This window comes from Paramormyrops kingsleyae, chromosome 23 (assembly GCF_048594095.1).
Source record: "Paramormyrops kingsleyae isolate MSU_618 chromosome 23, PKINGS_0.4, whole genome shotgun sequence".
Classification (NCBI taxonomy): domain Eukaryota; kingdom Metazoa; phylum Chordata; class Actinopteri; order Osteoglossiformes; family Mormyridae; genus Paramormyrops; species Paramormyrops kingsleyae.
The window spans coordinates 19,340,878-19,368,462 of record NC_132819.1 but is presented as its reverse complement, the minus strand read 5'-3'; the positions used below and the strand labels follow the sequence as shown (position 1 = coordinate 19,368,462).

General features: G+C 44.3%; 1 long non-coding RNA gene across 1 annotated transcript in view; it reads left to right on the top strand.

Moving 5' to 3' along the window:
- Positions 1 to 2,945: 2,945 nt before the first annotated feature.
- Positions 2,946 to 27,585, top strand: part of LOC111852122 (uncharacterized) — a 42,660-nt gene continuing 18,020 nt past the window's right edge. Inside the window, exons 1-2 of the long non-coding RNA XR_002840163.2 lie at positions 2,946 to 3,285; positions 4,325 to 4,519. This is a non-coding gene — a long non-coding RNA (uncharacterized lncRNA). The remainder of the gene's footprint in view (positions 3,286 to 4,324; positions 4,520 to 27,585) is intronic.

The following is a 27,585-nucleotide window of genomic DNA, read 5'->3' as shown; positions in this document are numbered from 1 at the left end:
CCCAACGTCCAAGACTCTGCCGTTTGTGGGTGTGTGTGTGTGTGTGTGTCTGTGCTGATCACTGTACGCTGTTTGTTGACATTCATTCCCCAGATCTCCGCTCCACATTCCCAGCCTGTACAGGGGACTCCGCATAGACATTTTCACAATAAACCTCCCCCACCAACTCATTACATATAAAAAAAAAAACCCCACAGTAATCCCTGTGCAAGAATGGGACAAGAATGTCTGCAGGCCCTGGTGACTAGGAATACGAGGTCTGTTATACAGCGATCAGCAGTCTGGTGTGAAAACTGAATTTAAAGCAGCATTTACTGAATTGTCATTTACATATTGCTGGGGAAAAGAGATTTGCACATTCTGTGTGTTTTAGAATTTGGTGTTTAATATGTAAAACATGCAGGTTAATTCACTGCCCAGCAGTACAAAGAATGGAGGTAATGCAAGATCATGGCACTGTTGCTGAAAATCTGCTGATGCCTTCAGAACTAGAGACTGACACAAGGCATCCGTCTGAACACACTTATACGAGTGTACATGTGCACAACAGAAAGTGAGAATCACTTTTCAGTTAAATATTACACATAATTAGCACAGGAGGTGTAGTTGTGTTGAAGGTATAGTGACTATTCAGCTACAAGCTAGTGAGTGACATTCACCTCTGGTCACACTTCTGACTTCAGGAGACACTTCTGATCTCATGACAGTGTCGACCTGCTTTCTTTCATCATTAGGACATGGCTAAAGGAAACAGCCACTGTTTTATATACCATATTATGCTGCACTCATAAAGTCTGTTCTGTGAAATAACCACATGACTGCAGCTCCAATCCCCAAAACCTCATTGCATTTATTTGTTTGTTTGTCTGGTTATATGATGACACTAATCAAAACAATAATGCTGTGTGTAATATCTTTTTGTGTATATATTTACTCACAGACTGACAGGTGTGATGCATGGCAACTGAGGTATACATACATAAAAGAAAAAAGGCATCTAATTGTTACTGACTTGTACTAAATTCCCCACTTTACCTATGTATGCCAGGACTGACAATGCTTATATGGACTTAGCTAATACAGCAGAGTAGATACAACATTACTCACACTGAAACCATAACACAGGGCAGAACGAGAAATGAAGGATTAGACTGTTACAGAAGTAAAATTCTCACATGGTCTTTCTGTTGTCCTTCAGGTGGTACCCAGATTACCCCCAATAACTGGAAGACAATACATGTTTGCTGGATGTTTACCTGAATGTGAGGGAGAATCTTTCGGACATATATGTGGGATTCACAGTTTTAAATATGAAATGGCAGTGATTCCTCAGCTTCCAGGCCGCCGCGTCTTATGGGGACACTAGTTTGGTCCCATCACAGTAATCTTGGAAACCTTGCCTTAATTTTGAACTGTATACAATGTATCTTGTACCTAATCTTGGTATTTTAGCTGTGGATTTTCAGTAAAACAAACAAACAAGTAAATGGTTTGATTACATGTAAATTAAGTAGGCTTAATTTTAACACAGTTTAATGAACAGTGACAGGTGCTACAAAAACTTCTAAAGTTTACCTTAATAATCTGAATCTATGCAGTTATATTATACACTGCACCTGTTCTTCGTTTTTACTTTAGTACCTCGTGAGGATCTCAGACCGTCTGCAGGTGCTGGCCATGTTCTGTCTGAATCTAATTGATTTATGGCGTCTTCCCCCTTTCTGCGGACAATCTATCTTTCTCACAACTGTAGGAAACGTCTGAAAGACAGATTTACACAACCTACAAGTCAAAAGGCCCAGGCAAGAATCACAGCAAGTTTGTGTCGTGCGTGAAAATGTCCAGAAAGGGGCGTAAGGACGTACAATTATTAACAGAACTGGGTTTAAAGACACACACAAAAAACATGTTGTTAAATGAGTAGTAGGTAACTTGAAGGGGAAAAGCATCCTTCTTCAAAAGTAACTTTTTTTTTTAAAAAAAATAAAACATCCTGCTTTGCAAATTAATACTGCGAGACAAGTAATGTATGCATGTAATATATAGCGCTGCAGAGTCCAGCAGATAATTAACTGGCTACCAAGCTGAGGAGCCGCGGCGTCAGGGTTAAAAGCATGACGGTAAGGAAAAGCGTAGATAAATTATATTACATTACGCACATCCATTCTCATAATGATCTGGATAATGAACTTTTATTATCTTAATGTTGAATAATATCTTTTAAGAAATTTGTTCTTCTGGAGTTTCACCATTTTTAAAAAAACCAAATCTAATGCCATCTTCGAGGATTCTCTTTTTATGTTGTGGGGCGAGTACCTCAGCCGAGTCACTAAAGCAATAGTGACTGGTGTCAATGACATAACTAATTTGCTTGCCGATAACTTAATTGTCACCCCCATGACACGACGTGTAATGTCATTCATTTCTGTGAGAAAACAAGCCAGTAAGAAAGGACTAAAACAACTGCTAAAATGTCAAGACACAACTTTTTTGCGATTACAACCGTTTCTGCTAAAATAAAATAAATACGATTACAATACCTAACCACTGGGCGAGGGGCGTAGTTAGTTAACTTGGGACTCTGTGGTTCATTTTTCAAGACAGGGGGAAATCGATCTGGATAATCATCCCGATTAGAATAGATAAAACTTACTCTTTTTTTTCAAATTTTGTGTTCGTTTACTACACGTTTGTGGTTTCATACAATTTGACGTTATACCCTGATATCTGGCGTTTTACTACACTTTGTCCCATTACAAAGACACAGCTTAAACGGTGCTAATTTTTAAAGACCTGCAAACAGAGAGATAAGCGCAGATAAACACGCCCGCACTTCCCCATATACCTGCTGCCGCCGCTGGGTTAAGTTAGAGGGCGGGACTGTGGGTTCTGTGATCGCGCGCCCCATACCCCCCCCCCCCCCCCCCCCCGCCCCACACGTGTAGACAAAGGGACCTTACAGCCACTCAAATATGCCGGTAAACAAAGATATAGCAAAAAACACTGCCATTGTGGGGCCTTGCAGATATCCATCAGACTACAAGTTTGGGCTCATTTCTTTCGACTTTGTGCTCTGAAAAGTGCGAGACCGTGTGGTAGTTGGGGGTGGGGGGGCGGTGGTGAGGGGAAGAAAAAAAAGTTCCCAAGTTGGTGCGTCTGCACACAAAGTTGAGCACAAAGAAGAGAGGAGCACTCCTTTGTTCACCGGGGAGCCTCGGGGTACAGCGGACGGACAGCAACCCCGCTCCTGTCCGGCATCATGCAAGCGTGCGGAGCGTCTGGATGGTAAGATTTTATTTTCTACGCCATCTCAAATACTTAGAAAAAGTTCGCTGGCTTAAAATATTCAAGAGAGATGGATATGCAAGCGAAACAACGTGCACGATCTTTTACCAAAAGATATTGGGAATATTTTTATCCAAATTCAACAAAAGACTGTGTAGAAATTAAAATATGTATCAGTATTTTATCGCTCGAGTTTTCCACCTGGCGTAGTTTAACTAGTAACATTTTGTTCTCACTGAACCACTGGCATGGGGGACATCATGGTTAAAGCGATACACCCCAAAATAACAGATAAGAAAAGGAAATCAGAACAACAAATCACAGTCTGTTTAGCAAAGAGGACCAGCAACAGGTAGAATAAAACGAAGATTTTATAAGAGCTGTATCAATGTTTTTCTTATCCTGATATGGTACATTTAAGTGTGTGTTCTGTGCCTTAGAGGCGGCATTTGTTTACACCAGTCGTTAAGATTCGAAGAACTGAAGTATTTTCGTTTGCAGTTAATTAGAAGTTCATACTTTGAGTCGTACGTTTGGACTTCATACATATTGAAAAGGTAAACCTATGTTTTAAAAACTACTGCTTACAACGTTTTCGTTGTTATTTTACTTTTAAAACATGAATAATTAAAAAATGGCATTAGCTCATAACCTTAATTACAACGTATTGTGCAACAATAACAATATGTCTAATAATAATAATTACAATAATAATATCAACAACAACGAATGTTGATAAGGAGGGGCTGGATTTCATGGATTTGAAAAAAAAAAACAACAACACACATATACACACTCAAAAGTGAACGTGACTGGGCATGTACTTTAGTCCACAATAAATTGCACACCCCCATAAACATTTGCTCCCCGTTTCCCGTTTCTGTGTTAAAAGCATAGTTATTTTTAATATATGTATAATTTAGATCCGTTGCAGATTCTGTAATGTAATGTTTTAAATGTGGCCCAGCAGCAGAATCACTTATCGATAATCCTTTAATGGAATCGCATTTCTATTTACCGTAACTTGGTTTATTTTTAGGTCAACTTCGTACGACGGAGGAAAAACAAGTTTCTTGGACTCAGCACACGTTGTTTGGAAAGCATGGCTTTGGGAGTTTGGGAACTTCCTCACAATTTTGGAATTACAAAATTGAAAAAGAAGAAAGAATGAACTGTGGATTATTATTTTTTTGGTAAATAACTTTATGGCACTCCCATAAGACGGATAATTGAGGTATGTTTAGATTTTTAAATATGCATGAGAAAGCGATAACTCATTTACCCGAACATTGTCATTTATTTATTTTTTATTTCACAATGCAAATGTATTGTAACCTTCGCGTATAAACAATGAGCTCTATTCAGCGACTGATGAGCTTTCCCCTGCAAGACTTATTACTTCTGTATTTTAATGCTCGTGTACGACCGTCGTAAAATGTAGGGGTGATCTCGCTGTGTCCCAGGTATATTATGATTTCTACAGTTTATTGAGCGGGTAACCCTCTTCAGCACGGCTGAAGCTGGACAGCGTCCGTGTTATTCGTCTCGTATATGTATATATTTTCACATTGCCGGAGAAGCAGGGGTCTATATGCAAGCCCTGCCTTACTAGACTGGCGATATAAAGCGCGAGACATGTTTTTCAGAGTGGCCCCGCCAACTTCTTTTTCTCCTTTGTATAAATTAGTTGAAGTTTCAAGGATGACGCCAGTCTGTGTGACGTCGCATGTCCTCTCTGCAATGATGTCATTGATAGCCAATGAAATCGGAAGTTGAGCCAGGCCACTTCTTAGCTCCGCCTACAAACAGAGCAGGCGACAGGCGCGTCTCCCAAGGATGAACAGGACAGTCTGTCTGTGGCGGGCAACGGGCTCTCAGTGTCTGTGAACCTGGAAACACTAATCATTTTGTTATTATTAAGTTGATCGGGCAGTGGATTAACGACACACATACCAAATGCGCACATTGTTGTGCTGAACGCACAACAGGAGGAGCGGCGTCGCCTAAATATCAGTGCATATATGAATGGCATCCCCTTTTTTCCTCTAAGTTTGCCCGTCTCGTCAGATGATTGCATCAGTCTGTGCAACAGGGTCATTGCTGATCGCAGCCTTTTTAGGTAATGAAAGTACGCAATGAGTACAAATGGTGCAAAATATTACCAATAGGCCCCACTATAATAAGATGTCTTGTAGAAATATGACCGATTTTCAACGCCGTATTTAGAAGATGGTAGATGTTTATTTTTTATGAAAGTCTTTGTGAATTTCAAATCACATTTGTCAATTCCACATTAATTAAAATTAGCATTCATTTAATTATCTTATTAAAAATGTTAAATTATTTTAGGCAAGAGGTCTATTTTAGAAAATCTACCAATCGGATTGCAGGCCATCTAGAACACTGTGGTCTCAGTATAACCTTTTTGTTTTCGGGGAACTATTTACAAAAAACGCTGCTGATAAGCAATGATTTTCAGAAGAATATTTGTTTTAAGCAACAACGACAACAACAACAATAGTAATAATAATAATAATAAAAATCTTTTAAAATGGAGTGCTCTGAGGGTCATTTGGTTTAGTGGTCATTTCATTATGTGAATAAGTTACATATGAAATCCTCCACACTGGGATGTTTTAGAAATATTTCCATTTAATTTCTTGCTGACTTTTTCAGTGTTCCATGTCCAGCACTTGTTCTTGAAGGGACATCGAATTTAATCAGTAGAGTCTGATTTTCTTGTAATGGTATTTCCAGTCAGTTTTAATAATCGGATCATTAATGTAAAAATACAGATTTGGTAGCTATTCAAAACTGAAGGCCATTACTATGCCCCTATCTTACATCATGGCTAAAGAGGAGCAGAGGAATGCGATATGGCTGATTAGGTGCCACAGTACAGCCACCTGCTCACAGTCATCTTAGTTTTGCTACCAAAATCTCACAGCAGAAGCTGTCTATCTCGCGCTTTGCCCCGAGTGCCTGGTGAAGCCTCCAGCCTGATCTGGGCTTCTTGCGGAAAACACCAGAAAGACGGAGGGACGGCACCGGGCAGCTTCAGGCCTCGTTATTGCCACCATGGGGTATCTCAGGGCAGAATGGTCACCCCCAGCAGGAGCGAACAAAGCGTAAGGTGAAGCCAGCATACAGTAAGGCATGCCCTCGTTTCCATGGCGCCGTCCACGCGTCTTCCCGCTTCCTTTGTTTTTCCCCGTGCTGCAGTGGAGACGCTTCGCAAACTCGGCCTCCATTGGCACAAACAGGATAATGATGCCAGCATCTCCCTGTAGTGTTACTCTTTTTCATAAATTCACCCCAGGTAGACATACACAACCGCGTCTGTTTTGCCCTCTTTTGAGTTTCCTTTTGGGTGGGTCGTTCCCCCCCTTATTTTCTCCTGGAGTTAGGCAGGACTGATGTGCGCTCCTCTGAGTTGCAGCCATGCAACAGCCCCGCTCTCTTTTCTGGCAGCCAATCAGCCACCCCCATGCAGGGCAGCTGAGAGCTGATTGGAGGAGCGACGCCGCTCCTGCTCCTGGCAACCAGACAGTCCCAGGTGCCTGATAGGTCAACAAAGGCAGTTTTTCGCAACCAACCAAGAATCCCGGACCGATTTAAATGCATCCGACCTCAGGAAAACAGTGCCAATTTTGTTCTGCCACTAGGGGGGTCCTGGCCCCAATTTGCATATGACATCTCGGGCTGCGTTTCTCCCGACTCCTTTTTTTCCTGCGTGTTTCCTGCATGTTTTTACTTCTGTCGCTCACTGTGGCCTCTATCTCTTTTACTTCTCTAAATTTAATTTGTCCTTGTGTGACTGCACCGTGATTAATTAGGGTTAGCCGGTGTTTGTTGGGGAATATTCAGGAGATGTAAACTGTGTCCCGGTCCCCTCAAACGCCAGTACCATGCGCCGCTTCTCACAAACACGCCGTGTTATTAGGTTAAATCCGCCGTTATCTCGTTTGTTTTTGGAAACACTGTTCCGGCTGGCTGTGTGTGTCCGCTTGCTTAGCCCGCCGGATCGGCGGTAAAACACACATTTTTCTGTGTGAAGTGTGACAATGAGGGATAATACAGTAAACAGAGGGATGTGTAGGTGTTTCCAAGTGTCTTATGCTTTTTAGAGAAAAATGTTCATATGACAAGTGCTTAAGTACTGAGTAAAAATGATGGTTAATTTCCTTACTGTTAAATATGAATTTAATTGGCACAAAAATGCCTTTTTTTGGGGGGGAGGTGGTGGATATGGTCGTGTTTTCTGGTGGACAAGCTGCTTCACAGAAAAATTATATTTTCACTGCAGTGCATCTGGCTTGTGGCCTAAAAAAAAGGGTGCAAATAAAGTTAATTTATGCAAATCATCATTCATCCTTTTGTCATTCTTTTAGGCAGACGTGAGGGGCTTTTTTGACAAATGGGGGGGGGGTTTCTTTGTGTCCGGGTAACCCAGGGCCGCGGTAAATGGGGGGTGCGCCACTGGGGGGGTGCGAGTGGGGCTATGGAGGAGAAAGGCTCACCCGTAGTCAATCGCAAGGAATTCACGCCCACGACAAAAATCTATACGGGCGACAAGCTTGTGTGTACGGGAGGGGCTCCCATCATAGGATTCCTGCCTCATACTGGGAGTTTGGGGGAAATCGCAGTGAAAATGTAACAGGGCAGAAAAAGTCATTTGGAGTTTGGGAGCAGGGATGTTCAGCCGAAAGGTCAAGCAGTGCATCTCACCCACAATGCAATATTATGTACATGCCTGTTTGCTATCATTGTTTGTGCAAATATTATGCTTTTGATGGGACGGTAACAAAACTGTAGGAGGGAAAGTCCTCCAAAAGGTGTCAGAAATGACCTTTTTCTAAAGTTACAAGACTGGCCTGTCAGATGTGTTGTGTCTCCATTAAGAGAAGCAGCTTCTGAAAGTGTTTTGTGTCCCATTTCTTCTGCAGTGGGAAGGCCTTAGTGCCTCTCTGTTTTTTTTTAACTCGGGTGCTCCTGAAAGAAGTGCAGTTTTTTCATGCTTAAAAAGCGGTCAGAGAGAGTGGTAATCTGGCACTGTCACCCGGATCATTTCGGAGCTGGACACCGTCCCCCCCCCAATCCCAGCATGCCTCCGTTAGGGCCGCGGCCACCAGCAGCCGGTCCAGTTTATACAAAAAAAAAATGAAACAGGCTGAGGGCATGAGTCAGAAGAGCACTGGATTCCCCGTCCCGCTCTCTGTGGATTCATTGAGGTCCACAGGCAGGGACAGCCTGGCTTTTTCAGGTGATCATTATCTGCTGACCGGGAGCCTAATGAGCAAACGAGTCATATTTTTGTCCACTGTGTCTTTGGCTGAAATTAATAAATGTATCTGAGCACTGGGGCCTTAAAAACAGGGAAGATCGTCTGGTGTGTCTGGGGGTTTAATGGCCGCCATTCCCAAACCGGCTTTATTAATAACACTACGGCAGTATGAGTGAGAAGGACCTGACCTTCTGTGTTTGACCTTTGACCTTTAGCATAGGGGCACAGCACCTGAACAAACTGACTGAGGAGCTATGTGATGTAATACTAGTGTTAACAGATGTTTCCCCTTATGCATACATACATACACACATACATACATGCATACATTATATGTGTGTGTATATACATACACACACATCGCTGTGCAAAAGTCAAAGAAAACATGTTTAAATGATCTTCTTGTTGATGTAAAATTATAATATTCTTTCTATATAAACTTCTTCAATAGTCACTCATGCATTCACTTCTGATCGTCTGACACACCCATGTATATTTTCACTCGGCCCGCAGCACACCCCGTATGCCTAATCAATACCTCATTGACTTTTTACACTAATTCAGTTAATTAATTAAGTGAGCTGGTGGTGAAATTTAGCAAATACGTGGAATCATCGGGGTGCCCCTGAGGAGAGGTTTGGGGACCAAATTGGTCTACTTTTAGCCTGCCGATAAGAATCAATAACTTTTGGAGAAGAGAAGAAAATCCTGCTGCATTTTATTTTGTTACTTTTAATCTGCATGTGTTCAAATGTTAAATTGAGTTTTTTTGTGCTGAGCAAATATACACTTACTACCAAGATGAATAGCGTAAAACATTTCCTTTGACTGCTTAAGACTTTAGCCCAGTACTGTATATATATTTATTACATAGTATAATTACAATTGTGTGTGTATGCATCTCACACAATATTTGCTCACTTCCACCATATGTAAAAATGACCCTTCACGCTAATACTGATGAATTCTGGGTTGCATTTTTTTCTCCACTTTTATTTAATTTACCGAAAACCATCCCAAGTTTGTTTAAATTTGTTTGTAAATTTATATATGACTGGAGAGTATCTATCTTTCGAATTTAGGAAACAATTGTGATTGAGAGGTAATGGAGAATAGACCTTGTTTGCTCTTTATAAAGGCCTTCAAAGGATCGATGTACACAATGAATTTCTCAATTTCTCAAAGTAAAAAAAAGAAAACCTTTAATGTTCTACGAAATAAAATTGCCACAAAATTACCACAGTGCGATAATGAAGGATTACTTGCAGATTTGGTTTAAATGAATGCTTTTTGCTTCTGTGAGAATTCTGTCATTCTATCGTTGTACCTCTCCTGTATTTCTCATAATGCAGCACCATTAACCGTGTTGAGATTGCAGTAATTGTTTGGCCAGCTTAATAAGCACCCACACCTCGTAGCCCCAAAGCTAAACAACGTATGTGGGGGTCATTTGGTTTGAACACACCTGCCCTTTACATTTTACATAAATCGGCGATCAATACCGCTGTCTTTGTTCGAGACGCCTTTGAGTCATTTATTTCTTTTCGGACGCCTGAAACACTGAAGCCCATCACTAATCTGGAATTCCATTTTTAGGATAAAAACAACTGGGGGACAAGCAGTTGTTGAAATTGGAAGGATGGACGGATTTACTCACATCCTGAGTATGAGACGCATAGCTTGTCCGTCATTAACTCATATAGCCGTCTGTTTGCATTCTTAACTAAACCACAGGTCTCAGAGTGCCCCCAGAACTACTGCTCACCTAACAGGGTGTTTTCAAACACGTTTCGGTTCAGGTGTATCATATTACAAAACAGCAACAAACGACAAAGCCACTTTTCTTCACATTGTCTGATAGCACCTTCGTGGTGTTCAGAATAGGCCCAGATCTCTGCATTTTTACATGTGGCAGTTCCCACTGTTTGAAATGACCCCGTGTGACATGAACAAATTGCAGAATTAGTGTTCTAATTGAAATGGGACAAATGAATATTGAATTAACTTGATGACAGTCGGGCTCCGTATGTCGCGTCTAGGACAGAAGCTGCTGGCTGGCAGGGTAGCGGTTTGGATTTCAGGTTTTGCCGTTTGTCTGAAATTTGGTAAAAGACACACTGGCCTGCGACCTTAGGACTGGGGGGGGGGGCTTTTTCCCGCGTCCCTGAGTGTGTGTGTAAATAAGAGAAGAGTCTACTGTAGATACCCTATGGCCACTTTCACTCACTACATATCCTGTGTTTTGTGTGGAAACTGTCTTACTTTGATCACGCTCATTAAAAAAAACACGTCTGTATTCAAACTAGTACAAAAAAACCCACCCAGAGCCCAGTTTGTTTTACCCGCCATTCCGGATACTAAGAGAGGCCCGTCTTTAAGCGGGGCCCGGTTTCCAAGTACGGTCCCGTTTCTAAGCAAGACCTGTTTCAAAACAGACCTGGTTTGGCGTGAAACCCATGGACCTAGTCGTCCTTCCAGTGGCTGTCACACCGTGTCACCAGCCCGGTTTGGGCCACTTCAGTCTTTTTTGTTGCCGTCCTGCGCTGTCGGAGTATGTAGGTGATCCAGCGACCTACGCTGTGTCCGATTCTGGGGTTGCAGTTTGGGTTTTTTTATATATTTTTTTTTTTTAGATTTTTCGTATTTATCTGTTTGCTGCCTGTTCATCTTGTTTGCCAAAAACAGACACATTTTAATTCAAAAAGAAGAACATATATATTTTAATAGTGTAAATAACAGAGCGTGTCGACGAGTCTGCAAGCACATGGGAAGTAACTATCCATTCTGAGGTAAACAGGATGTTGGATTTATACTGAACAATAACGATTAATAGGAATAGTTAGGGCAATTTTAACGGCTCGCATAAATAACACTATTTGAGAGAAATCTGATGACATATTCAGTTTTAATATGTCAGCAGGTGGCACAACTGTTGAGGGCCTGGATCAGAGCAGGATTCTGCTTACAAACAGAAAATAAGTAGAGTATTTATGGTATATTTGTACTGTGATACAGATTCCAAATATTCAGTTTAATTTGCTTCAAGACAGTTATTTAGGTAGATACACTGGTAATATGTAAAGCAGAAGATTCCTGGCTATTTGTGGACTGTATAAGGGTTTTATCCAAATGAATAGTAAAACAGATGAAATCCCTGGAAGATCATTTTGAAGGTCACAGTTTTGCAAGGTCAGAGGAGAGCGTGTGTGCAGATGTTTTCTGCTGCTCCGACGGGAGCAGATGTGCCACTCGGAGGTGTAGATGCGCACCGTAAATGTGTGGAGGTCCCGGCAGGGCAGCAGCGTTCACTCACGCTGAGCTCATCCCGTAGTAAAAAACCCCCAGATTTCCAACATAAGGGTGTCCTGAAGTCCAAATGTGTTCATCATATGCTTAATTAACCACGGGTGCAGTTAAATCGTGTGGGGTTCTGTGGTTCCCCCCCCCCCCAAAAAAAAACAAAAAAACTTCTATCCACCCTCCCACATGGATCTTTGGTCCCCCCCCCCACCGCCTCCCAGCAGTGGGCAGGAGGTCAAAGGTCACCAGGGTCAAAATCACTGCCGTGGTACAGGAGTACGAAAGAGCCAGGTGTTTGCTTTCATTCATGCTAGGGGGGCTTCTCTAAAGCATCCCCCCTCCCCATCTGCTGTTCATAACAAAAACGGGATGAACTCCCAGCGATACGTCTCCATGAAGCCAATGAGCTGTTTCGGGCCTGACAGCGGCTTGGCGAGATGATGGCTTCCACTGACGGCGGGATAATTAAAACTATAAATTATACATCATGCTGGAGCAGCACTGACTAATGAGGGCCTTCTTGCTGGAGAGCGTCTCGCCTGTGACACGTACGTGAAGTTTCACCAGCGCACGGGGAGCCCTCTTCTGCCGCTGGCTTGTGATCTCCAGCCTCCTCCCCCGCCGGGGTCAAACACAGAGTCACATGGGACCCCGTTCATCCGTCTTTACACAGAAGGACGTCAGGAATGCAGATGCATGTAACGCCACTCCGGCTCGGAGGAAGTCCGCGAGGGGCTGGAAGTCATCTGTGCCACTCTCCTTCCTGTGGCCGCCTCGGGTCTCTGTCTGTGTGCTGTTTAATGTAGAGGCATGACTCTTATGCTGTGTCAATGCTGCCCCCGGTGGAGAACCACATGAACTACACTCTGCTGACAGTTTTTAAAAATTGCGCTGCTGTTGCTGGTCATGCTACTGCTGTATATTGCTGGTGATTTAGCTGTTAGCTTAGTATAAAAGTATGCTTCAGTGGTACATGGTACATACTGTATAAGTATATATTTAAATGTGCTACACTGCATGCCATATTTAGAGGGTAATTCACAGAAGATCTAGTTCATCAGGTTTAAGTTGTTTCATTCAGTCTTATTTGTACTGTAAGGGAAATTTGCTGGTCTTCTGTCAGCCTCAAATTGAGAAGATACTCAGTAAAACTGCAGTTAAAGTTAAACTCCTCGGGGGGACCTGGGGGGGGGGGGGTGGTGGGGTGGTCTGGCAGCATCTCCCTGCCGCCATGCAGGTCCGACCATCTGCAGGGTCAAACCTACTACCCCAGAGTGCCCCTCCGTGAGTTGCAGTGCCAGGATGGACCACCAGCTCTGTCCATCACCATGAGGGGCACTGTTGCTAGACTGAAACCTTAATGGAAACTGCCCCGCTATCCTGGGACGGTCTTGCTGCGGTGGTCTGCAGACACCATGGCCCACTGACGTGTGCGCGTGTGATTAACCATGCAGACAGTGTCGCACTCAGTAAGCATGTGTCCTGTAAGCACAGGTCACGCAGAACTCGGAGTGTCACATCCACCATAGCGGTACGCGTGCTCGTCCCAGGATCCAGCGCAGTGGATGGAAGGCAGCACACAGCTTCAAGCAAAAATGATCTCCCGTCTCCTCTGTGATACCTACATTAAAACATGAGAAAGTGAATCCATCGAACATACTACTCAGCAAAGTAGAAATCATTTTAATGCACTATAGAAGATCCGTAAAATTTATTATAAAATAAACAAAGAAACCTTAAAGGCGTCTTCCACTGCATAATATTTTAGTGGACAGTTTGAAGTGACCGAGAACTAATTCCCTGTTAATTTACACTTACTTATTTTTGCTGATTTATTCAGCAGGAAGCCCTTGTTTTTTATGGGTAATGTGCAAAGAGCGGAGTGTGTGTCTTAATTATACATTTAAGCTTAAATATCAGCGTCCATCACAGGCTTTCCCGACAGTAGTCTCTCCAGTCTGCACTTTATGTGCTAATGTGAGCATGATGGCTCCTGATCCAGATCTTCCCATGAATCATTGGTGCTATGAAAAATAAGCGAAGAAAGCAATGGCTGCGAGCGGCAGGACATCACACTGATGCTGGCCCAGCATTCCAGGACGAAAACCGTGAGGTTTGTTTCAAGACCTTAGAAACAAAGGATTCCCTGTTGGATATGATGTCATACCGTAAACAAAACAGACACAAAGGGGAGGGGGGAGCCCCAGCGATATCAGACACCTGACCGGCAGAACCCGAGGGACAGCATGACCCAGTGACGCCGTGGAAGGTTCCGGGCCTGCAGGAGAGGCGCGTTCATCACGGTCCTTCAGAAATCCATTCCAGATGTCAGCGAGCAGCTGAGGCGGGAGCCGCCGGTGGCTCTGACCTAATTTCACACAGTAATCCCTTAATGACTGAGAACTGGCACGGCCTCGCCTTCAACCCCATCGCGCACACACACACACACACACACACACACACACACATGCTTTGAGATTTGGAAGGCTGTTTTTTTTGACACTGTCAGTAGAGGATCTTAGCCATCTGGGTAAGTCAAATTTTTGAAATCAAGTTGGTTTTATTAATATTTAAGTAGCTATTTCCCTGGCGACGCGCCAGCCAACTCGGAAGTAGCGGTTTTCCTGACCGGTCTGGACCCGAAGTGCCGTTTCGGGTGTTAGTGAACGAGGCTGGACACTGACACATCAGAGATAGCAGCAGTGTTACGTTTACGCCAACATCAGGTAAAACTTCACCCGGCGAGTTAATATGAAGGTATTAGTCATCCGCAAGAGTGCAGGCAGACATGTTGATTTCCTGTAAAGCCCACAGAGAAGGCTGGAGATTTGATATATTAACATACCATTTAAAGCAAAATATCCTGTAACTCACAGCATAAACAGAGCCACAGCTCATCCAGCGTAAACGTGACTTTCAGTGCTGCTTTTTGTGGTCGTACAACGTCACCTTGCATTTTCACCACATCTTTAATGTGGTACATAGTTCAGTTTTCACACAGAACATCAGAGGTTTTTGCTGGAGCCCTAGGCTGAATTAAGCTCATGGGAGTTTTATTTACACAAAAATGTTCTGATGGCAGAAGGTTTAGAGAGATAACCAATCAGATAGTAGAGGAGATAGATTCAACCAAGCAGATGCCTTGGTCCCACTTCCTCGACAATCTGATTGGTTATCTCTCTGAACAAATAATTTTTTTTCTTCTGCCCTCAGGACTTTTTGTCTAAGTAAAGCTCCCATGAGCCTGAAAAACAGCACATCTAGAGCGCATATGTCAGGGTGACGGGGGGGGGTTTACAGTCTGGGGACGGCTCCTCATGCATGTAAGACTCATCCCAGTCCCCAGGGACCCCCAGATAGTCCAGCCCCCAGCTCACCTGGGCCAAACAATCAAGCAATCAGAAACACTGAATACAGGTGTACAGGGTCAGAGCAAGAATGCAGGCTGTGTGGGGTCCCCTGGGACTGGGTGGAGGAGCCAAAGAAGATGAACAGCTTCCGCAAGGCAGCTGGTCAGACCATCACTGTGGCTTGTGTCCATACAAGGTGCCGTTTTATCCCACACCTGGAAGAATAACACAAGCAAATCGCCATCTGCAACCTAGAGCAGCAACCTCTGAGCCCTGTCTTTAAGGCCGACTCACCAGCTGCTCTAGGTATCTTGTGTCTTTTGGACATTTAATGCTTGTTTGACTGTTTTACAGATAAGGGTCATGTTTCCATAGGCAGAATTCTCTGCTTGTCCACGGTTCCTGTTTGTAGCCACTTATGTGGGACCTGAACTTGAAAAACTTTCACCACAAATCAATTACCTAAGAACTAATCTACAGCTTTGCTCACTTTCCACATAAACGCCATTGTGTGTATCCAAGGGGCTCGGAGACACTGTGTCTCTGCCAAGTGCATATTAATTCCCTAATTAAAGAAGGTTAAACAGGAAAAACAGGGGCTTTTGGAATGTTACCTTTGCCCAATTCTTGCCAATCTTATTAGTTGTACTTAAGGTATCCATCTCTGTTGAAAAACGTGCTCTACTCTCTGGGACGGTATAAACAGGCTGTTCTGAAATCCCTCTAAGCCTTCGAGCGTCAATAAGCTGCTCAGTCCCATGGCTCTTCCCTCGTTCTTCCCGTGAACTCTAGCTTTTGTTTTTTTTTTGGGTTTGTTTTATTTGTCACTTGTCATTGTTTTGGATCACCTGCCACTCAGTGTACGTCCCCTGCCTGGGGCCCGTTCCACCTTCCTTTGCGTCAGTTGGATTGGGCTAATTTGAGATTAGTGCGGATGTGTTTAGGGACTAACTAATGCTTAGCAGTCCTTGGAGGAAATGTGACTGAAGCCTTTCTGCGCCCCCTGATGTTCCGATGGCACTGTGGTGTCTCTCACCACCTCTGTAATCCTGTAGACTCTCAGAAACACTACATCTATGAAACAGGGCAAAGCCAAATTCAGCAGAAAAATGTAACACCTGATAATTCCTCCATACGGTTGACATACACATTCTATAAACCATGTCAAAGCGGGTCGTAACAGTTTATGGCAACAGTCGGGGGTTGTTACAGAGAGTTGTGTTTTCATGGTGTTAACCTTTAACCTCATGCTTTGCAATGGATTCTGGGAGATGCCACATCACCCTGTTAGCCAAAACATAAATACAGACACGTGAGCTGACTGCTTGATGGTTACCATGGTGACGGTACCACCGATTATGGTGCTAGAGGATACAAAGTTGTTTAAACACAGCCGGGGGTTACACCATCATAAGGTCATTTCTTTGGGTGCCCTGCTCCTTGAATAATGTGCTGGTGCTTCTGGTCTGACACAGAGAGCTTGAATTAAAGTGGGCGTGTCCCGAATCTCAGAAAGGGGCGTCGCCAGGAGCTTGGTGATACAAATAAAACATTTTTGGGCTTAAAATGCTTTATGGAACAGTCACATCGAGCGTAGAAATGACATTGGTTTATATTAAAACTTAATGAATTAAAAAAAAAGAAACCTTCCTGACAATGACTATAATTGATAGCTTATGCGCTTGGCACCACTACAATAAATGGAAATTATATGCTAATTTTAGCAGTGACAAAACCACACAGGGAAATCACTTTATCATTACGATAATTATTCATCATTATTTAAATAAATATGAAAGGAGTCCATTTGCCGGAATGGAAACATCTGCTGTGAGAATCGTGTAGCGCTGAGCTTAGAGCAAGGGGGCCGTATTAAAAAGTCATCCGTAACGGACTGGACTTCAGGCTGCCTTACAGATGCACGTCTCGCTCAGCACGCACACACTCTGAGTATCAGTAACTGAGGGCTCAGGCCATTCTAAGATCTGACCTTTAGGGGGGGTTCAACCCCCCCCCAAAGAAATATGGGACGTATGCAAAAAAAATGGGACAAATCACTAAATGGTTTAGAATAATTATATTTCAGGGCGGGGAGGTTGAGACAAAAGAAGGGGACTGATTCCATGTTAAATACGGTCTAGTTCTGCTTGTCACTGACAAAAACTGATGTTTACTTCTGTTCTATTATTCAGCTTCATTTTTTATTATCCATCCATCCATCCATAGGGCACAATGCTGGGGTACATCCTGGATAGGGTCTATCACAGGTCTCACACACACACACACACACACACACACACACACACACACAACCAAACAGTACAGGCAGTTTAGAGACTCTGATTAGTCTAATTGCATGTCTTTGGACTGCAGGAGGCAACTCACATGAGGAGAACATGCAACCCCAACACACACTGAGCAGAGATGGGATTCGAACCCAAAACCTGGCGGTGTGAGGAAAGAGTGCTGTGCCTCATGTCACCCCTTTTCATGCTAATCAGGACATCATTCATTTCTATTATTTATACTCGTGTTTATTACAGCATTCATTTGTTAAACACATACAGCAGCTCAGGTCAGTGCTATTCATTGCCAAGCTGAGGCTTCCCACACAGAGACCCCCGGCTGCTTCACCAACAGGCCACAGACCCTTGGCACGGGTCCCAGGATCGTCCCCCCCCCACCCCATGCACCCCCACACAGGGATCAGTGACCCTATCGGCATCACCAGAATATACACGTACATGTACACGTGCACACTATTGACAAGGTTCTGGGCGTCAGCCCAGCAACTCAAGCCCCCCCCTCAAAGGAGATGTGAAGCACGGCCAGAGTGTCAGGTAAACAGAGGTAGCGTGTGCGTCAGCCAGGTATATGAGTCTGGGAGAGACAGCGCCCCCTGCTGGCTGCAGTGGCTGGGCTTCGAGTGACGGATGAGGCATAAATATGTCAGCTTGTCTGAGCAGAGGACCCTCTGGCCCAGCTCCGCACGGTGACAATTAAGGCCATTTTTCTCTCCGTTATGTTTTATTTAATGGCACGACTGAGCCCGGGTTCGAGTGCTATCTTGGCGGCGGCAGCCTCTGGGCTGGGAACGGACCAAGAAGTCAGACACTGAGGCCCCTGTGAAGCACTTCAGCTTTACTGCCAAGCTCTCGAGACGCTGCAGTGCCGACCCCCCCCCTCCGCCCCCCCATCCATCCGTCTGCATGTAGACTGAGCCACTGAGGTCCGGGAGCAGCTGAAATGCCCAGCGAAAGGGACGAGGGCCAACCTAGAGGGACAAGTCTGAAATCCTAAAGCTCATCCTTCATCCTGCATGGTGAAGGAGGTCCCACTGTGAGGGACGGCCCAGCCCGGTCTGCAGGAGAGCAGCCTGGAGTCCTGGTTCCATGGGGAGCATCTAACCAGGTTCTCACCAGGCTGGTGGACGGCCCCTTCTGTACCTGTCGCCCCCCATTATCGCTAATGGCCCCTTCCTTCCCCTAATTGGAGGCTTCGCTGTTTAAGATGGCAGACGGCACCGGGGGCAGCAGTGCTGGAGCCCTCAGTCCATCTCCCAGTGGGGGCCCCTTCCTCATGTCCTTGAGAAAAACATTTAACCAGAATTGCTTCAAAAAAATACCCAACACTTCCAGCCTCCAGAGACCAAGCTCAGGTGCGGACAGCAAAAACGCGGGGGGGGGGGGCACAAGCTTTAGCCATGCAGTAAGCGGCTAACAGCCCCCGTTAGGGAGAATATCATCCACTTGGCTCTCATTTCATTTTTAAAAACACATACAGGGAACAAAAATGTAAGAGCAATTCATTACATGGTAAATATCTATTGAGTAGCAGGGTGATAATGGCCGCTGAGTCACACAACTCTCACTTTACTGTACTATTCACACTTAAAATGCAGCTCCTTGGCTATTGATGTCAGTTTAAATGGCTGTTTTATTGTCAGACGTGAGTCATTCACATTCCCTGAGCTGCACGTTCGAGTCAGAGGGGAAGCCTTCTTGATTCTGCATCTTCGGAGGGCTTGCCGGGGGATCGCCGTAGGGCCAGGTGACCACGCCGGCAGGCGCCACAAGGCGGTTGCAGCCTGTGACTCATCCCATACGCTCAGCGAGACAGCCAACTCATTTCTACAGAACGAGGCGGACTTCAAGAGATGCTCTACACATGAGAGCCGGTTCAGCGGTGGAACAGAACGTGGCAAGATGAGACACTGCGGGTACAGGGTGGCACAGTGGCCTGCAGAATCACTTCCCCGTAAGCACCCCCACGCCCCGAGGCCCCCCCCCCCGCTGGGAGGCCTTTTCCCCCAGTGGCCATCATTGCTATGAATCTGTTCTGACCTCGATGGCCTGAAAATCCTCAATAAAAAAAAATACAGATTCATAATGTGCTTACTGTTTAACTCATAAAACAGGAATCGCAGTCAAACTGAAACGGACATAATTTAATCAGAGATGGCACAACAGATCGTGCTCTGTTCCATCAAACAGTTTCACACGCCAAAAGTAATGTTTAATAATCCCCAGGCGCGGTGACTTATTTAATGAGGAGGGAGCACGGTATTCGCCCGCACAATCGCACTCAGACGCCAGGTGGAAAAAGCTGCGCTTGGGGTTGATATACAATCTCCAGCGCAGAAAGTTCCTTTCAGGACCGTGTGAGAGATTTACATTCCGGCTCTCGGTGCTGCAGGGAGAGACGCGGGCCGGTCTGGGAAGTGCATTTTTGGCAGAGCAAACAGGGACAGCCTTTCAGGGGCCAGTATGGGCGACCCCCAACTGGAAAGGCGCCATAACAGTGGTGATCACCTGGTGCTGTCATCAAACTGGGCTATTGTGTGTGAGAGTGCGTGTTTACATTAAGGAGGGAAAATATTAAAACGAAATAATAAAAAACAAAACATAGAAATCCCTGGTCATTGTGTTCCCCCCGTCTCACTGGAAGATTACAGTGCAGCTTCCTGGGGGGGCGGTGGGCTGACAGCTTGGGGGAGAGAGGCGGGATTGAGGGGAGGCTCATTCCCCAGGGCCTCAGGATAAAAGCCTGTCCGGGGGGGGCCCAGGGCGGAAAGAGGCTCTCAGCACCAGACCGTCCAGCAGCCCTCAGCTAACGGGGCTGTTTACTGAAGACATTCTGCCCTTTCATGCCTTTCTGGCAGTTTCTTCCTGTCTTTCTGGACGGTTCTCTCACCTTAGAAGCCGGGGTTAGAGCAGCAGAGAACCGAAGAGTGAGCTGAAGCAGATGTGTGCTCGCTGTTTCTGTACTGTAATTTCTCAAGAATCCTTTAAGTAATACACTCACTTACATTACATTCAGTATCCAGAAGAACATTTCTTATAAAGTGTTTTATAAAACATTTTTTGAATGTCGGATCAATAACGGTGTCCCTCTTTTAGGTTTTACAAAAAATGTTTATCGGCTATGTGCTTTAACCCCTGAAGGCAGTGTGCACCTGAAGCAGGGTGGCACGGATTCCCACAATGCACTGCGTCTTGGCTGGAATGTGCCACCTCAGCAGTTTGGGGGCCATGGAACCGCCCAGGGTGAAGCTTGTATTACACCCCCCCCCCCACCCCACCCCACCCATCTCCAACACAAATGAGAGAACTGAGCAGGTCTCACTCCTTCTGCATTCTGCTTTAGGTTGGGAGTCTCATTTTCACCAAACTCTGGTGTCTGGTTGCTCTCCAGATGTCGGCGTCACTTCAGACTTTCAAAGGCTCGCTTAACATCTCAGCTCCCGGCTCCTGCATGACCTGACTCTGCTGTTCTGTTATCTTCCCACTCTGTCTTCTCCGTTTACAGTACAGAGGTCACCCACCGGTACCGCCTGCGGTTTAACGGTGTTTATCCACAGTAACGTGAAAACCGGCTTGTTAACTCTGAGATGATGCAGCCTTCCAGTTGGTGTAAAGATTATAGATGCATGTGCAGCCACACAAACACACACACACACACACACACACACACATCTGTATTCTGCCTTTTTTGTAAGTCATCTAGTATCCCAATCCTGTAAGCTGTTTTTGAGTCTGGGAACCATTTAAAAAGGTCAGTCTGGGGAATTTCAAGCGGCCTTTTATGTAAGATAACATTGGGCTGAAACTTTGTCCTGCACTCAGCAGGCATTTACCACAGGTGGAAACATTAGCCCAGGCCCTGGAGAAATTTTTCTGCACAGATACTTTGTTCCACATGGATGTGTTCTGCTGTACAGGGCTGTTTGTGATTCATCAAGATTCCAGTTCAATGTTAAGACCAAGACAAAAGTCTGCCTACTGCTTTGTCTAAGCAAATTAAAGCATAATCACTATACAAATTCTCATATACAGAATCAATGCTGTGAAGTGGCATTAAGTGAACTGAGAAGAAATTCCTTGGCAGATTATGTGTAAAAGACTTACAAACGTGATACTAAAGGAAACTGTGATGCCACTTATTGTCTTAATGCTCTTGAGTGAATGTAATTCAGGGCAATTCAGACCAGGGACAGACTATTTGTGCACAGTCTCTTACACAAGGAGACTGATGTCAGTCTGCATCTCACGTTACCTAAACAGACTTTATTAAAGAGACGGTTTCTACGTGGTTATAATCTTTATGTGATGAAGAATTTGAGGCTTCGTTTCCTTTTGTGATTTATACAGAGATGAAAGCTTTACAGTCAGTTTGAGTGGTATATCCCCAAGCATTACCGCAGCTAAGCAGCCAGCAATTGCTGCCCCCCCATCATAGCTATAAACCATAACCACAGCTGCTGTGACTCGCAGTCATCAGACGTCCGAAAGCGACCGGGGATCGTGTGTGATTTATTTCTCCGGCGCAGGTTCCAGTCTGCTTTGATCTGCTTACCGGCTGTTAGTACTTTAGTGACGCTCCCTAGGTGAACCTCGAACAAGCGAACTAAAGGGCTGAATATTAAGCGAAAGGCTGAATATCTGAACTGAAATCACGTGTATTACACATATAATATATACACACCCACGCAATAATAAGTGCATTTTGACACAGCAAATGACCAACGACAAAACAAATAAATAAATGCACACATAACTGGCCCAAACACATTTTTAGACTTTTATAAGGATTTTGTTGCAGCTCTGAGAACATCACACGTTACTCAGAATAACTGAATCGACCTTTAAAAAATCTGGCGCTCATTATTTTAATTAATATCACCAGCACTTAGTTAAATCTGCTCCGTTTTATCTCAGACTTGGATTCGTGAACCATATAACCAAATGTAATTTAAATAGATTGATCCATTCGGAAGTAACTGAGACCTGAGTGTACAGTTCAGGCATGAGGCACTCAGACCAAATGACACTGCCACAGCATGGGAATTAGACTTAATCACTGAGTTAGACGTTAATGAGCAAAGAGTTTCCACATCAGTGAGCTTTAAAAAAAATCATAGGAGTGTAACCGATAGCTAATCAAATTAAATGTGCATAAATCTGTCTTGTTTGACATAAACCCTTTAATCTAAACATAACCAAAGGCTATGGTGGTGTTTCCAAAAGCCAAAATCTTATATTCTTAACAGCACTGTGTCCTGCATTAAATATATATATATATATATATATATATATATATATATATATATATATATATATATATATATAAATATATTTTTTCTTTTCCCCAGACAGGGGGGAATTGCCAGGTAGTTGCTGAATAAGTTTAAAAATATGCAACATCATCCTATTAACAGTCAAGGATGAAATCTGCGGTTTTATGGCAATGAAAATGCATGCATCACGCAGGCAATGCAAAGTTGGTATAGTTTTAGGGATTATATTCGGGCTGTGAGCTGTGCATGTTTCCTGTGCGTGCACTGAAGAGGCCACACACCTGCCTCTCTCTTTATCTTACCATCCAGCCTGAGGGAGGGGGCGTAACCAGCCCCTCTGAGTTGGCACACGCTCTGGGAAGAAGAAGAAAGTTCGATTGGATGCCTGGTCAGGAGAGAGATGGTCTCAGATGGAAGGCGTGAGGGAGGTCATGTGACATGGGCTGTGTCCGAATTCAGGGGCTGCATCCTTCGAAGGCTGCGTACAAAGGCCTGATGCATCACAGTGGCGCCGCAAGGCTATCCAATCCGATGGCTCCTAGAAATATGTCCTTTTCCCGGTCTGCGAAGGATGCACCCGATGGATCCTTCGCAATCCAACATATCCCAAATTTCATTGCGCAGAGGTAAAGTGGACCGGAGTCGGAAACCCCTGTTATACATACTGAAAATGAGCAGAATGAGCGGCAGGGGTTAAATACATCCGGAAGTCTGGCTGAGTTTAACTGAGGTCAGACAGCACATTCCAATGGGTGGAAGTATTTTTTTTAAAAAACAACCCCCACTTGTGTTTTCACTAATATTCTAAGGACACCTGAAAAGGATCGTAAAACTTAAACCACCCCGGCTGGCTTTGACATTGGATATTCATATTTATTAAGTCAGTCTGTGTTTACAGGTTTTAATGAAACTCAGTCGAAGTGATTCCGGGGAGAGCGGGAATCTGCCTGCAGTCACAGAAACGTGAACCCCTTCCACGCCGTCCGAGGGAACTCGCTTCATACACGGAAACATGAAAGTCAGAGAAGGCGCTTTGATGTGCGGGAGTGAGTCACATGGCATGTGGCGTTAAAGCCAGATCAGCTGAAATAGGGAAGAAGTCGGGGCAAATAAAAGTCGTCTAGCTGGAGAAGAAGTGCAAGAACATGAACTGTTCTTCATCTCCTCTGCCGTGTCTCAATATTACTCAGTTCTTTAGACGGTTTATCTATTTGTAGTAGGAAGTGACCCTTCGCTAGATAATTGCTGCAGTGTGTAAACCCACAGAGAATGAATATAAGGTCCCACTTCTGTGAGGTCCAAGTGTGCATGTTTCATTCCAGCCCATTTTCCTGGTCCAATGAGCACTCAGTCACATGTGCTATTTATACCAATGGCATTAGTATAAAGTCAGTGATGTAACTCAATGTATGTATTGGATGGAGGCACAAAGAGCTGTGGTGGAATGAACTTCATCCATCTATCCATCTTCTCGCTGCTTAACCTGGTGAGGGTCACGGGGAGACGAGCTTCACTCGGCGAGCAGCAATGACAGTGTTGAGGTCACTGCCAAGGGGCTGCTGGTTGTCATTCTGCCGTGTGGCGGTGTTGGGTCGCCCAGGCGTCCACTCTGTTCCGGCTCTTTCTCCGTTCTTTTATCCTACATGAGCCATTTTTGAGGCATAAGCAACAGAGTTTGATGCTGAAGATGATGACAGCAATGAAGATTATTGTTGTTTTTTAGGTCCAGATTCAAACCCCCCAACCCAAGAACTGAAAGAGAACAACACTACTGCGTAAAAAACGTGTTTCAAAAATGTTAATAGTACAGTTTTAAAACTTTATATCCAGCCAGTCACTGGTGGAAAGTTCAGGTTGAGAAGGTCAAATCCAGACCAAGATTTTGTTTCAATCAACTAGTTGGTTATAGTCACAGTCACAGAGTATATAACCGGTTGGTTGAAAGACGTGTCTTTAGCGTAACTGTTTATTAAAGGCTCTTCAAACTGCAGGCTTTATTTAACCACGAAGCAGCCTTTTGGAATTTATTTATCTCTGGGTTATGGCGGTGGGGGTGTGTGTGTGTGGGGGGACCTTTGAAGAGTCCATGAAACCTAAACACTAATTTGTGTTTAATATTTAAGTGCTATACAATAAGTGGTCTCAATTGTGTGCTGATGGATCTGAGTACAATGCAGCAATTATATAAATATATATGATCGTTCTCCAGTGGTGGATTCCTTATGAAATGACTGGGGGGGGGAAGTTTGTGACTGACTGTGGATTAGAGTCCTACACTGCAGCCGAATGTCAGGGGGCCTCTCTGGTCCCCCCCCCCCCGCCCTCCATGCACCAAAAATGTCCGTCGGCCATCTGAGAGCCACTGCAGAAAGCAGTGGAATTCCAAGACAGGGACAGGGTTGGGGGGCATGTTGGGGAAATGAAATGAAGGTCTTAATCCTGCGCTTATGAGAGTAACAACAACAGCTCAGGGGCAGACTTTACAAAAATCTCTGTCTGTATTTATTTTTAGTCAAAGATTTAAGATGTGATGCCGGTCCGGGACACTCTGTTGATAAATATTTACAGAGGAGCAGAATGGATGTATTATGTCTGTCATATCTTTATAAACTCCCCGCTAATTCACAACATCTTTAAGTGCACAGGCTGGACTCCCAGACATTTGCCAGCTGTGGGTATTATGTATTTCTGTGCTGCGTGGCCATTTGCGCTTTAGAAGTGAATATGGTGTGAAATGGACCAGTCAGATTCCTTCATTTTGACCTTTGACCCTCAGAACCTCAGACCAGCCAAGAGTCAGGCTGGGAAATCAACACACACACACACTATATATATATATATATATATATATATATATATATATATATATATATGGTGTGTGTGTTGATTTCTCATATTTCTATGAGAATTTCTCATATATTTATAGTGTGTGTCTGTATATAGATATATACCGGTATATATATAACTCAGATAATTGTTTTGTGGGTAAAGCTCTGACCTTATCCTTTATAGTTTCTGGGAGAATCTTATTTCCGAGCTGAATTATGGCTCCCGCTGACCTTCAGAGGTCTCTGCATGTACGTCACTCAGGCTGCGGGCAGCTGCGATTCATCACCATCGAACTGAGCCGTTGTCCTGAAATTTGACAGACCTTGATCGCATCAACACGGCCCGCCACAGAAATGGCTTTCTGGTTGGAAATAATTGTGTGACACGCTTCAGCCTTATTGGTCTGGGACTGAGGATCCTGCTCCACCGGAACCGTGTCCGTCAGGCTGAGACGCTGTCTGCAGCCCGGGGTCCCCCAGGATGACTGCAGGTTACAGTCATAGGGACACGGCCGGTCATTATTTTAAAACAAAGTGACGGGGCCCTGTGGATCAGTTTGGGTCACCTTGAAATGGTGACTATAGGAAATGGTGACAGGAAGGGGCCAGACCATGTGAGCACCGTGGTCATCTAGTGCTGAATGAGACATCTCTCTGAAAGTCTGATTTGGGGGGGGGGGGCAAACCCTGCTGCTCATTTTATTAAGGGTGTGAAGCAGGTTTGCTGTCACAGGAAGGTCTGCTTCTTATAGCTACAAGTTCAGCTCGTTTAAGTTGGATAGCAAAAAAGTCTGCTTTGTGTGTCCTTCGGTTTTTCAGCAACTATTACCCCCAGGCAGCCAATAGAATCTCTCTGTTCTATCCTCCAATTCCTGTGTCTTGCAGATCTGTTTACTCTGCAGAAGACTGAGATTTTTCACAACTTACTTAAACGTTTGTTTACAAAGGAGTTACTCTACCACCTTCTGGGTATTTTCTCATTAATTTTGTTTTTTTTTCTCTTTCTCTCTCTCTTTCTCTCTCTCTCTTTTTAAATTATATCATCCATTCTAACTTGAGGCAAATTAACTATAAAGCATTTAGTGATCATTTGCATGTAAAATGCTTCCTACAAATTATGTTTCATTGATTATCATTATTGTTAATTAGATTGGGGTGAAATAATGAAAAATAATGAAATTCTAAAGTGAATTCATGTTTAAGAAATTTTGTTTCACTGTTGTTGTTTTGATTTCATGCATTCCAGGATTATCATGGGGGTGGGTCTTGTGGCCATATTCTGAACTGGACACAAGATGACTATAGACGTGCACAGGGGAGGTCTCTGAGAGATGACTTATATGTACAGGGGAGGTCTCTGAGAGGTGACCATAGACGTGTACAAGGGATATAGGTCTCTGAGAGATGACTATAGATGTGTACAGGGGATGTCTCTGAGAGATGACTTACATGTACAGGGGAGGTCTCTGAGAGGTGACCATAGACGTGTACAAGGGATGTAGGTCTCTGAGAGATGACTATAGATGTGTACAGGGGAGGTCTCTGAGAGATGACTATAGATGTGCACAGGGGAGGTCTCTGAGAGATGACTTACATGTACAGGGGAGGTCTCTGAGAGGTGACCATAGACGTGTACAAGGGATGTAGGTCTCTGAGAGATGACTATAGATGTGTACAGGGGAGGTCTCTGAGAGATGACTTACATGTACAGGGGAGGTCTCTGAGAGGTGACTATAGATGTGTACAGGGGAGGTCTCTGAGAGATGACTTACATGTACAGGGGAGGTCTCTGAGAGGTGACTATAGATGTGTACAGGGGAGGTCTCTGAGAGATGACTATAGACATATACAGTTGGCATTTATACTGTCTGTCTAAGACCGCTGTAGACTGAGAGACCTGAGAGACACCAGGTATCACTGCCAGTGTTTCTCACCCACTTAACCACAGACATCACTATGGGT